This window comes from Pantherophis guttatus, chromosome 2 (assembly GCF_059756535.1).
Source record: "Pantherophis guttatus breed Tessera chromosome 2, ASM5975653v1, whole genome shotgun sequence".
NCBI classification, from domain to species: Eukaryota; Metazoa; Chordata; class Lepidosauria; order Squamata; family Colubridae; genus Pantherophis; species Pantherophis guttatus.
This window is the reverse complement of record NC_142064.1, coordinates 13,152,878-13,165,468: the sequence shown is the minus strand read 5'-3', so window position 1 is coordinate 13,165,468 and position 12,591 is coordinate 13,152,878. Positions and strand designations below refer to the sequence as shown.

Sequence of the window (12,591 nt, the reverse complement as noted above, 5' to 3'; positions counted from 1 at the left end):
ATATTTTTAAAATGTGTTACTGTATAAAAGTGATTATTTTCTGTTTAACGAGGTATGCTATTGTGTTGATTTCAAAAATTCTTAACCAAGGAATCAATTAAAGTTCACAATTCTAGTTGTACTATTAGGAAATACCAACCGACCAATACCAATCCAACTTCCTTTTTTTGGACATAGAACAGCAATCAGATGATGGAACTGTAACAAACTACAATTTACCTGTAATCTAGCCTGCCATTGATGCTTAGCATATTGAATGATCAGTCTGTTGAGGTCTATTCAATAAACCATAATTCAACAGTTTAGCATGTTTTGGAAATGCGGCCCCTAATTAACATAACATTTGAGACTTTTCAGTTAAGTGCAATGATCATATATCAATTATTAGTGCTTTCAAGTTTAATACGAGCTTTTGAGAAAGCAAAGTACTCTCTGGTGTTCATTTTCTTGGTCCTCACCAATGACCTTGTCAATGAGAAAAACATTCATTATTATTGCAGGAGCCTTGGTGGTGCAGTGGATTAAAGTGCTGTTAAATAGCACTTAGCTGCCAGCTGCCTGCAATTACTGCAAGTACAAATCTCACCAGGCTCAAGGCTGACTCAGCCTTCCATCCTTCCGAGGTAGGTGAAGACCCAGATTGTAGGGGCAATAAGCTGACTTTGTACAAAAAAGAATACCGCTTAGGAGGGGCCAAAAGCCCTACTAAGCAGGTATATAAAAAAATATGAAGGCTATTGCTTAACGCATTGTAAGCCGCCCTGAGTCTCCGGAGAAGGGCGGCATATAAATCGAACCAATAAATAAACAATAAATAAATAAATTATTAATGACCATTTTAAAGCAAGTACAGTACCATCAGTGACATGGAAATAAACTGATTTATTTTTCTTTCCTCAGACAGGACAGCCTATCAATCTATTCTCTGTTATCCCAGAACCAGACAGTTAAAACTACAAAGGAGGTTGAGAGGCTAAAGATGTAGAGGAATTTTCTAACAGTATGAACTGTCAGCCAATGGAACAGGCTGCCACATGAAAGGGAGAATTCTCCTTCATTGCTGGTCTTTAATCACAAGCCGGACAGTACTACTGCTGTCACCATGTTACTGAATACAACTCCCAATAGCCCTAGGAAACACAGCCAATGGTGAGGCATGTTGGGAGAAGTAGTTCAGCAGGATCTAAAAATCCACAGGTCACTGTTCTTGTTTAAAAGACACTTGCTTTAAATTATGCACGTGTCATTTCAAATGTGAAGACACTTAACATCAATAACCAGCTTTCAAATGAGATCTGCTCATAATCTGACATCCAGATCGGGTTCATAGATTGTACCAAGTCAGATTTCTTTAAATAGCATCTCTAAATAACATGACTGTTATGAGCAGAATAATGGCATTGAAATCTTCTGCTCAAGCCAGAGACTCCATTCCATTTCAGAAAATGGTTGTCCTATCTTAAGAACCTCCAACTTCTGGAGACAAGCCATTCCACTGATTAATGTCAGTAAATGTTTATTTAATTCTAGGTTGGATCTCTCCTTGAGTAATTTCCATCCGTTGCATTTTGTTCTGCCTTCAAGTGCTTTGGAGAATAAGTTGCCCCTCTCCTCTTTGTGGCAGCCTCTCAAATATTGGAACACTGCAATCAGGTCACACGAAGTCCTTCTTTTCATTTTACAACGCCTGTTCTTCCAACCGTTCTTCATCTGTTTTAGTCTCCAGTCTGCTAATCATCTTTGTTGCTTTTCTCTTTACTCTTTTCTAAAGTCTCAACATTTAGAGAAGGCCGGATAATTCTAATCTTCACAGATGTCGTAGAATTGTGAGCTTCTAGGTTTTCCCAGTTGCAATGTATGTCTGTGAAAGTTGGACCATAAGAAAAGATGAGCGCCAAAGAATGGAGGCCTTTGAATTCTGGTGCTGGAGAAGACTCCTGCGTGTCCCTTGGACTGCAAGGTGATCCAACCGGTCAGTCCTAGAGGAGATCAACCCTGACTGCTCTTTAAAAGGCCAGGTCCTGAATATGAAACTCAAATACTTTGGCCACCTAATGAGAAGGAAGGACTCACTGGAGAAGAGCCTAATGCTGGGAACGATGGAGGGCAGAAGAAGAAGGGGACGACAGAGAACGAGGTGGCCGGATGGAGTCACTGAAGCAGTCGGCGTGAGCTTAAATGGACTCCAGAGGATGGTAGAGGACAGGAAGGCCTGGAGGAACGTTGTCCATGGGATTGGACACAACTTCACAACTAACAACAATAACAGGTACAGATTCTCATTGAAGCTATTCTTTTAGGGCTTATCACCAATTTTTATCTCAGAGCAATTTAGTTTTGTTACCGTATTACTTTATTACTTTAAATCAGTTGCATGCAGTGAAAAGCGCTGCAACTTAACAATACAGTTGGTTCTTGCTTAACAGTTGCCCTCTTTAAACTAAAACCAACTTTGAACTAAATTGCCCTCTTTTAAACTAAATTTGTGTATCGGTAGTTGCATGGCCTCTGTAGATGCTATATGCTAAATAATAAATAAATAATAAATCAACAAAACAGCCCTCTTTAGGACTTTAGGACTGAAATGATAACGGCAGTGAAAAAGTAATCTTACAACTTGGTCCTCGCACTTAGAACCATTGCAATGTCTCCATGGTCATGTGATAGAAATTCAGGCGCTTTGCAACTGAGAGGCTTTTACTGGCAATCCTCAACTTACAACCATTTGCTTAGCAGCACTGGAAGCTACAATTGCACTGAAAACAAGTGGCTTTGGCCATTCTTCAAATTTACGACCATCATCCGCCACAGACCTGTGAACAAAATTGAGGTGCTGGCAACTGGCATGTATTTATGACGGTTGCAGCATCCTGGGGTCATGCAAATATCATTTGCGACCTTCCCAGGAAGTTTCTCACAAGCAAAATGAAAAGGGGAAGCTGAATTCACTTAACAACCACCTGGCTGTCAATCAAAGACTACCCGTATGATGTTTCGTCATTGATCACCATTTGTGGTCTTTGCAACTGCCTTCCCCAAGCAGAGTCTTGGAGAAGCCCCCAGTAAACTTTTGCACCTGTGACATCTCACTTAATATCTGAGTCGCTCAGTGACGGAGTTACCACAACAACCAATTGTGGTAGTTAAGCAAAGATTACCTCTTGCCATTGCAAAGGCAGCTTACAGCTGGGGTTCCAGCGAAGGCATTTCAATTTTTATAGCATCCTCTCCAGTGGTGAAATCCAAACCGGTTTGCTACTGGTTCGGTGGCCACACATTCGTAGTGCGCACCAACACGCACTCTGCATGTGTGCGTTCATGCGCAATACACACACCAAAAGGAGGTTTGGGAAGGTAAGTAGAAGCAAGGGGGGAGATCAGCTGTTGTGCGGGATTCAGGGTGGATAAAAATCAATGATTTTTTTTAAAAAATCAAAAAAATCAGATTTTTTTGATTTAAATCGGATTTTTTTGATTTTTATCAAATTTATTTTAATAAAAAACTTTTGGGGTAAAAATCTATCATAAGATAGTTTTCTATTTAAGATACATAAATAATTTAGTTTATTCAGCATGAAATGGAGCTTAGTTATGTAGCATGAGGCTGTATATTCTGCAACACTGGGACTATCTGTGAGTCAACAGTGGGTCAAAGGAGTAGCAGAGATGACCGTTGCTCTTTAAAAATTATGATTTAAATCGAGTTGATTTAAATCAAGGCTTTTTACTAGTGATTTAAATCATGATTTAAATTGTGATTTAAATCAACTCGATTTAAATCAAATCCACCCTGGCGGGATTTAACTTTGCTAAAAAGCAGGATTTCCTGCTTTCTAGCAAAGCTAAACCCCGCTGCACAGCTGATCATCGGAAATACCAGTTCAGAGGAACCGGTAGCTTTTTTTAACTACTGGTTCAACCGAATGGGTAGTTTTTATCACTACCGGTTTGCCCAAATTGGAGCGAACTGGTAGCATTTCACCCCTGATCCTCTCTTCAACCCACACAGCCCAGCATCCATTACGCAGGGGCTCACAGAGTAAACAAAGCACCGATATTCTTGCAACCAATTGGAGAGGGATGACGTTCTTTTGCATCACCGCAAAAAACTCATTCATACTAAACCTCTTTGGCAACAGACATTAATGGAACAGAAATATCTCTTCCTACAAGAGAAAGTGGGTGTACAAAGAACAGAGGGCTTTGAAGTTTAACTTCACTGTTGGATTACTTGTTAACTACCTTTTTTTAAAATACAGCAGATAGATGACTGATCAGTTGGTTGCAAATAGATTTGTAGAAATTTATAAATTGTGGCCCTCTTTTGCGAGAGAGGGGAAATCTATTATTACCATAATACATCTATCAGTATTCAAATAGGGGAGGACAATATAGGAATATGTGTTTCTGTCTTTTGCTTTTTTCTTAATGCACATTTTTAAATGCTCTGTCTAGTTTTATCTTCGTGTTTTTTTTCTTTTCTTTCGATTTTTGCCTTTTTATTTTTCCGAATAAAATACAGGTAGTCCTTGATTTACAGCAGTGGTTTAAGTGACCATTCAAAGTTACAACAGCACTGAAAAAAGGGACTTATGACCGTTTTTCACACTTACGACCATTGCAGCATCCCCATCGTCACATGATCAAAATTCAGACTCTTGGAAACTGACTCATATTTATGACGGTCGCAGATCCCTTTTTGCGACCATCTAACAAGCAAAGTCAACAGGAAAGCCGGATTCACGTAAAAACCATCTTACTTAACATCTGCAGTGATTCACTTAACCAACTGGGGCAAGAAAGGTCATAAAACGGGGCAAAAGTCAAATGAACCAATGTCTCGCTTAGCGACAGAAATTGTGGGCTCAATTTTGGTCGTAAGTCAAGGACTACCTGTGAAACCGTACCGCAAATAGACATCGATGCAACAGAAGTATTTCTTCCTACAAAAAACATTTGGTAAATGCTGGCTCCAAACTTTTAAACGTTTAGAGCAGGGGTCAGCAACCCGTGGCTCTGGAGCCACATGTGGCTCTTTCATCCCTCTGCTGCGGCTCCCTGTCGCCAGTCAGCTCCACAATTGATAGGGCTTTCAGTTAGGACAGGTAGAGGAAAAAATGACACCTCGCTAGGAAGAGACTCTGTGGTGGGGGAACAGGACTTCCAGTCAGTTCCAGAATTGAATGGGGGGCTTCCAGTTAGGACCGTTGAGTGTTCAAGGTTGCCGACCCCCCAGTTTAGAGGGATAGCAAATGAAAAGCAAATTAAAAACAAGTCCATTGCAAGGGAAATATGACCAGGTCATATTTATGTGGGAGGCAGTTTGGAAAGAAATGCAAGAGATAATTCCTTGAAAAAATTGGAAGGGGGGGGTGGCGGGGGGAGAACAATGGAAGATCCCTTTATGAAAAGCAAAAACTCACCTGCTCCTCTGTCCTGATTCTGACAGCTGCCAGAAAGGTGAGCTCTGGAGGAGGCCTGCAAGGAAGACAGGAGGACAATGGCTGTCTCTGAATGTGAAGGTTGCACAGACGCCTCATGATCTAAGATGCCCTCAGCTGACTTTTCCCCGGTGAATCTGTACACTCTTCCTTCAGAGCTATCAAAAGCAGCGATTCCCACCTTCTGGCAGGACGTGCCAAAAACTCACAAAAACATTACACGAGGGAAAGAAAGCCTTCATTCACATCCTGAATGCGCAATCCATCGATATCGTGACAGAATATCGTAATCCCATCGTTCAGTATTCTTTATGTGCAAATGCAGCATTTCCCTTTCCTTTTTTCCTCTCATTCAGTGCTGTTATCCTAATGTCAAACTCGATTTCATGGAGGGCCGCATCAGTTGTGTTTGACCTCAGAGGGCCAGAGGGGGGATGTGGGGCGTGGCCGGGGGCGTGGGCATGGTGGGCATGGACTCGTGTCGGGGGCACCTGTGGTGGCCAAGTGCTAAAACAGGACTTCCCTCAGACTCTCCCTCACTCTCATTATAATCTCCTTCCTTCCTGCCTTCCTTCCTTCCTCCCTCCCTCCCTTCCTTTTTTCTTTTTCCTTCCCTCTTCATTCTCCTTTCTTCTTCCTTCCCCTCTTTCCTTATTTTTCCTTCCTTGCTCTCTTCCCATCTTCCCTTCTTTTTCTTTGTCTTTCCCTTTCTCCTTTCCTGTCCCGTCTTGCATGCTCAAATGCAAAAGGGGAAACATTTCTCCTTTTGTTTTGATTTGTTTTTAGTTTGTTTGGATAGCTTTCTGCCAGCAAGAACGGAGTCTGGGGGGCCCCCGCAAACTCCATTTTCGCTAGCAGAAGCACCGTGGGCCGGTTCTTTGCTGTTTCCAGGCCAGATCTAAGCTCCAGCCTGCGGGACTTGAGTTTGACACCTCTATTCCAAAGCTACTGAGAAGATATACCTAGTTAGAGCGCTGTTCCTATGGTGCTCAAAGTAATTTCCTTCCGTGGTTGCATTCACACGACACCAATACAGGTCGTGCTCAACATAGAACCATTTATTTAGTGACCATTCAAAGTTATAACAGCACTGGAAAAAAAACCAGTCCTCGCCAGGGGTGGGTTCTAAATTTTTTTACTACCGGTTGTGTGGGCGTGGCTTATTTTGTGGGCGTGGCTTGATTGTCATGTGACAATTATTTAGGATTTAGCAGAGGTACTGGTCTACCAGGATTTTAACTGCTTGCAGAACTATACCGGTCTACCCATTTATTTTTGCAGGCACCAGTCTACTCATGTATTTTTGCAGGCACCGGTCTACCTATTTATTTTTGCAGGCACCGGTCTACTCATTTGTTTTCTTTTAACACTGATCAGCTGTAGGGTGGCCCTTTGAAGCCCGGTGGCAAGAGTTTAAACAGTTTTTTCCCCTCTAGCCATCAGCTGGGACTCAGGAGGCAGCAATAGATTGGGGGTGGGGCCAAATAAAAGGTAAGAATAACGCAGGGGGTAGGTGAGTGGGGCGGGGGGGCCCCAGAACCGGTTCGGTGACATCATATCATCACCGCTACTGGCTCGGCGGAACCGGGCCAAACCGGGAGGAACCCACCACTGGTCCTCGCACTTACAACCGTGGCAGCATCCCCCGCACACACACACACAGTCACATGATCAAAATTTGGGCACTTGGCAACTTGTATTTACAAAGTTGCGTTATGTCTTTGGGGGTCATGTGATTGCCATTGGCGACCTCTTCCCACAAGCAAAGTAAATGGGGAAAGCCAGATTGGCTTAACAAAACAGTCTGATTCGCTTAATAACTGCAAGTGATTTGCTTAATAATCTTAGCAACAAAGGTCATAAAATGGGGCATGACTTACTTAACAACCGCCTTGCTTAACAACAGAAATTCTAACCCAATTGTGGTTGTACATCAGGGGCCACCTGTAATATGTAGGCTTGCTTCTTTGCCTGTCAGCCTGAGATGTCAATGCAGCATGGAAAGTCACTCCATACTGACTCAAGTGCCTTGTTTGCTTCAGAGAATTAAAAATCTTGCTGTAAAAGATATGGATGAACCAAAACTTCTGAGACCTTCTGTTAACACTTTCAGGACCGAGATTGCATTGTTTTATGCTAATGCCAAACATAAGTTGCATGCTCAGGTAATTGACCATTTCTTTGCATTTGATTTATTATCCCAAAGGTGCTTTTTCAAGAGGCAATTGGATTTTGTTTTTTCTTTGAAGACGTTTCACTTTTCATCCAAAAAGCTTCTTTGGCTCTGAAGAAGCTTCTTCGATGAGAAGCGAAACATCTTCAAAGGAAAACCAGGAAGTCCAATTGCCTCTTGAAAAAGCTCCTTTGGGACAACCATGACCTGGATGACTGAGAATCTCCATAGACATTTGATTTATTCATTACATGCTCTCAGGTGAGTGTTGATTCTTTACATATTGATAGAATTTCTCATTCTTTGCATTCACTGTCCTTAAGATAAAACTTCCAAGCTGAGGCCAGTTCCAGAAATGTACATAAGTAGCTCCTTGCAATTTTATTGCAATAGAACAGAACTCAATTGCTAATACCTGATCTAGTAATTAAGGCTCCGGAGTAGAAAAGTGGAGATCGGGAATTCTAGGCTTGTATTAGATACAAAAATCAGTTGGGTGATTTGGGGCCAGTCACTCTCTCAGCCCAATCCTCCTCACAGGATTGTTGCTGTGGGGCAAATAGGAGGACGAAGGTATATTCACTGCCTTGAATTTTTTTATAAAAATAATACAGGCAAGATACAAATAAAGAATAAATATAGCATAGTGTTTCTGTTACCTTGTTCAATGCTTCTCTGTGAATGGAAGATAATCTGAGTTGGCTTAAATAGTAATAAAACTTGATAACTTGAACAGTGTTAATACAAGGAGTTGCTGCAGTTCTATCATCAAGTAAATGTTTGGATTTCATTCCTAGGTTCTGTAATTTCCAATGTTAAAATTTGTTTTCTCCGCATTTTAATACACGCAGGTTGAATAGAGGATTTCGCTCAGATGTGGAATCAAAATACTTCCGTTAGACACAAGAATAAAAATATATGTATATGAAGAATGTAAAAAAAAAAAGAAAAGAAAAAAGAAATACTTGAAGAAAGTATTTATTCTTTATTTATATCTTGCCTGTATTATTTTTCATAATTTTTATTTTTTAAAAAATCTTAATTTAAGCCGATGCTTCCCTAACCCTTGCCAACCCGGCTCATCACTCTATATTCTAGGAGAGTATTTATTGAGATTAGAAGCAGCATTTTTTATTATTCATATTAAAAAAGAATTAGGAGAGGGGAATGCAATCAGACAGAAGTAGCATTCCGTTTTAGAGATCTAACACTGGATCCACTCCCAGCATCTCGGGCTCTTTCCCACTAGCTGATCCCAGTGCTCAGCTCAGCACCACAAACGGCTGATGCCCTCCTCTGTGTCGGTGCTCACCCATCAGCCACACTGCCAAATTCCCAAACCAGGGCAAAATTACAACTCCCGGAAAGATGCTGCAGCGCTAATGTCAACACAATGCAACACAATACCGTAGAATGTCAAAGGGGGAAAAGGGTCTCTCTCTTTTGCTTCAGCAAGGTTGGTCTGCTGTAAATAAGCCACCATCGACCATCAGGTTTCCCATCTCGGCTTCATTCACAAACCAACAGCTTCAAAGCCCAGCTTAGTGGGGGCTTCTTGAGTTTTGGGGTGACTTAATTTTTTTTTTAAAAAAATCTGGGTTTATATCCTGCCCTGGTTTAGCAAAATGGGGCTGGGGGGGCAGGTTAGATAAGGAGGCTCTGGTGACCAGGGTCATTCATTCTGGGCACGTCTGAACGGGTCTCTTTCGGAACAAACCAGCATCGGATCGGGACTGGGTTGCTCCCAGGTCCTTTTCTTCTCCGGCCATGCCCGTTGGGGATGCCGCCGGCTCAGCTCCGCTTCTGGGCTTTCCAGCTCGGATCTTGGCTCGAAAGACTTGCGGGGACGCCTCGTGTGGAAGCGAGAGGCGAGAGAGCCCGGGAGGCAGGCGAGGCTGGCTGGCTCCCTCGCATCCTCCCGCGTCCTGCGTGGGCGCCTTTATTTATTTATTTCGATGCCCGGGACGCCTCCCTCCCTCCCCTCCCCCCGGGCTCTTCTTGGCTTGCAACTCCTCCAGGGAGAAGCGGGAGAAAAGCAAAGGTTACTCACCGCCCAGGACCCAGCCCTGCCCGCCGGGGCGCCCGGAGAGCTCGTCGGCTCCTCTCTCTTGACCTGCCCCGCTGGCTCTTCAGGGCTGAAGATGCTGAGGAAACCTCAAGCGGGCGTCTGACCGCTCAGGCGCGCCGTCCTGCTGCCTCCTCGCCCCTCACGGGCTGCCGAGGGGAGCCAGCAGCCCCTCCCCGTGTCGGGACCCGCCGCTGCCTCTTTTCCAGTACAAAACCCGCAGCAACAGAACGCCTCCCGGTGCCCGGCCCACCTGCATGACGTCATGGGAGGCCTGTCAATCATTGGGCAGCCACCTGCTGTTAGCTCGGGTTGGTTGCAACCGGGGTGGAGGGCGGGGTGCGATCAAGGAGGGAGGGGGGGCAGAAGAGAAGGGCCAGGGGTGAATAACAGCGTTTGGGAAGGGACCTTGTAGGCCGTCTGGTCCAGGGGTGGCCCTTTTACAACCTGTGGACTTCAACTCCCAGAATTCCTGAGACAGCCAAGCTGGCCCAGGAATTCTGGGAGTTGAATTCCACAGGTCATAAAGGGGCCATATTTGCCCACCCCTGATCTAGTCCAACAACCCGCCCAAGGAGGAGACCCTATAATACCATATGGCAACCCAGTCTCTCTCTCTTTTTTTAATTTGATTTATATGCCACCCTTCTCCGGAGACTCAGGGCGGCTTACAGCGCGTTAAGCAATAGCCTTCATACTTTTGTATATTTTTATACAAAATCAGCTTATTGCCCCCCCCCCCCAAACTGGGTCCTCATTTTACCTACCTTAGAAAGGATGGAAGGCTGAGTCAACCTTGAGCCTGGGGAGATTCGATCTGACTTTAATTGCAGACAGCTGGTGTTAAATTACAGTGCTTAGTATGTTGAGCTATCCAGGCTCCTTCTTCTTCTTGAAAGCTTCCAGGAATGAAGCTTCCACAACTTCTGAAGGCAACTTCTGTTCCATTGATCGATGGCTCTCACTGTCAGAAAATTTCTCCTTATTTCCAGGTTGAATCTCTCCTTGGTCAGTTTCCATCCATTATTCCTTGTCTGGCCTTCAGGTGCTTTGGAAAATAGCTTGACCCCCTTCTCTCTGTGGCAGCCCCTCAAATATTGGAACAGTGTTATCATGTCTCCCCTGGTCCTTCTCTTCATTAGACTAGCCATGCCCAGTTCCTGCAACCGTTCTTCATACGTTTTAGCCTCCAGTCCCCTCATCATCTTGGTTGCTCTTCTCTGCACTCTTTCTAGAGTCTCAACATCTTTTTATAGTGTGGTGACCAAAACTGGATGCAGTACTCTGGGTGTGGTCTTACTAAGGCATTATAGAATGGTATTAGTACGTCACTTGATCTTGATTGTATCCCTCTGTTAATGCAATGTAGGATTGCATTGGCTTTTTTGGCTGCCACCACACACTGCTGACTCATATTTAATGGATTGTCTACTAAGGCTCCAAGGTCACAGTTACTGCTATGTACACTGAGAGCGTAAGCACCAAGACAAATTCCTTGTGTGTCCAATCACACTTGGCCAATAAAAAATTCTATTCTATTCTATTCTATTCTATTTTACTCTACTCTACTCTACTCTACTCTACTCTACTCTACTCTACTCTACTCTACTCTACTCTACTCTACTCTACTCTACTCTACTCTATTCTATTCTATTCTATTCAGCCAGGCTTTACCCAATCTGCATATGTACTTTTGCCTAAGTGTAGGACTTTACTTTTCTCTAGATTGAATTTACATTGAACAGCTGGACAGGCTCCCGTGGAAGGCCAGCTGTGGATGAAGCAGCCTTTCCTCCAGCCGAGTGGATGAGCGAAGCTGAGCAGCAAAATGAGGGTTATTATAACTCTCTTTTCCAAAGGGAAGAGCAAAGGGGGGCGTGGGCCATTATGTGGTTTGCGATAGGTTATGATGGAAAGGCAATGTGAGACACTTGAATAAAGTACAGGTCAACAAACTCTGCTTTATTGCTGTGGAAGAAAGAAATGGTGGTTTAGAATAGAATAGAATAGAATTCTTTATTGGCCAAGGGTGATTGGACACACAAGGAATTTGTCTTAGTGCATATGCTCTCAGCGTACATAAAAGAAAAGATACATTCATCAAGAATCATAAGGTACAACACTTAATGATAGTCATAGGGAACAAATAAGTAAGCAATCAAATCATACGTTTGGAGAAATGCTAAGTGGGAGCCCCAGATGACTTTGCAAAGAGAAATCTGAGGAGGGAACATTATAAAGGCACTGCCACAAACTTATGCTGAAAAAGTATCTCACTTATTTTGGCCATGGCATGCCGGGGAATTCACTAGAGAAAGCAATTGTGTTGAGAAGAATTAGTGGTAAAAGAAAACCAGGTTGCCAAGGAACATGATGGCTGGACACTATCAAAGCTAACACCAGCCACCAACTCAAAGAAGTAGTGCAAGATTGGAATCGCCAAGATAACAAGTGAATGGATAACATCATCATCATAGGAGCACGGTGGCTAACGTGGTTAAGATGCTGGGTTGGAGGTTAGCAAGCCCACATTCGAGACCCGAGCGCTGTCTCAGGGCAGGTGAGCTCATGTCCTTCGCTCCAGCTCCTGCCGGGGATATGTAAGGAGCCCCCAACTGGACATCTCCTGGGCAATGGTGATGTCACCAGCTAATCTTTCCAACCTGTAACCTTGGTGCTTCTAACACAAATGCCGCCATCATCATCATCATCATCATAAATCATCATCATATACGAGCGTAGTGGCGCAGTGGTTAGGGTGCAGTATGGCAGGCTACTTCTGCTGACTGCTGGCTGCCTGCAGCTGGCAGTTCAAATCTCACCAGGCTCAAGGTTGACTCAGCCTTCCATCCTTCCAAGGTGGGTAAAATGAGGACCCAAATTGTTGGGGGCAATATGCTGGCTCTGTAAAC

The 12,591-nt window shown here is 43.7% G+C and overlaps 1 protein-coding gene across 1 annotated transcript in view; it reads right to left on the bottom strand.

Moving 5' to 3' along the window:
- The window catches only part of MAPK4 (mitogen-activated protein kinase 4), a 117,060-nt gene extending 107,126 nt beyond the window's left edge, over window positions 1-9,934 (bottom strand). Inside the window, exons 1-2 of the mRNA XM_060690752.2 lie at window positions 9,665-9,934; window positions 5,424-5,478 (exon numbers count right to left, since the gene is read on the bottom strand). The gene's annotated coding sequence lies outside the window, so the exon portion shown is untranslated. The remainder of the gene's footprint in view (window positions 1-5,423; window positions 5,479-9,664) is intronic.
- Window positions 9,935-12,591: the final 2,657 nt, after the last annotated feature.